Source organism: Lathyrus oleraceus, chromosome 7 (assembly GCF_024323335.1).
Source record: "Lathyrus oleraceus cultivar Zhongwan6 chromosome 7, CAAS_Psat_ZW6_1.0, whole genome shotgun sequence".
In the NCBI taxonomy this organism is placed as follows: Eukaryota; Viridiplantae; Streptophyta; class Magnoliopsida; order Fabales; family Fabaceae; genus Lathyrus; species Lathyrus oleraceus.
This window is the reverse complement of record NC_066585.1, coordinates 259,977,237-259,978,074: the sequence shown is the minus strand read 5'-3', so window position 1 is coordinate 259,978,074 and position 838 is coordinate 259,977,237. Positions and strand designations below refer to the sequence as shown.

Here is an 838-nt window from a genome sequence, read left to right as displayed (position 1 = left end):
GAGAGCTATGGCTGAAGATCAAAACCAAAGACCTCTTAAGGACTTCTCTCAACCATCTAATGAAGAACCTAGTTCTAGTATAGTAAACCCAACCATCCCAGCTAATAATTTTGAACTTAAACCATCCCTGTTGCAACTAGTGCAACAGAGACAATTCGCAGGTCTCGCTACTGAGAATCCAAACCAACATTTAAAAATATTTCTTCAATTAGCAGACACTTTTAAAACCAATGGAGCTTCTCCTGAGGCAATACGTTTAAGATTATTTCCTTTTTCCCTCAGAGATAAAGCCCTATCATGGTTAGATTCTCTTCCACCCAATTCCATTACGACTTGGGATAACCTTAGAAGAGTTTTTCTTGCTAGATATTTTCCCCCGAGTATGACCGCCGTTCTTCGAAACCATATAACTAGATTTACCCAAAACCAAGGAGAATCGCTGTTCGAAGCTTGGGAGAGATATAAAGAGTTGTTACGAGCATGCCCACATCATGGTTTAGAAAATTGGTTAATCATTCAAACCTTCTATAATGGACTTCATTACAACACAAAGATGACCATCGACGCTGCCGCAGGCGGTGCTCTGATGAATAAACCTTATCCTGAAGCTAGTGCCCTCATCGAAGATATGACTCAAAACGTTCAGTCATGGGGAGTCGAACGAGCGACAGTTGAGAAGAAGGAAGCCCAAGGAGGAGTGCATGAACTAAGCTCTATAGACATGATGCAAGCTAAAATGGACGCATTAGCTCTCAAAGTCGAGCATATGTGCATAAACCCGAATACTGTAGCCGCAGTTTCGTCGGATTGTGAAATATGTGGAACCAAAGGACACCAA

General features: G+C 41.6%; 1 non-coding gene across 1 annotated transcript; it reads right to left on the bottom strand.

Moving 5' to 3' along the window:
- Window positions 1-391: 391 nt before the first annotated feature.
- LOC127108765 (small nucleolar RNA R71) lies at window positions 392-498 on the bottom strand. Its single transcript, XR_007796278.1, has one exon. It is a non-coding gene; the product is annotated as a small nucleolar RNA R71 (small nucleolar RNA).
- Between the last annotated feature and the right edge of the window lie 340 nt (window positions 499-838).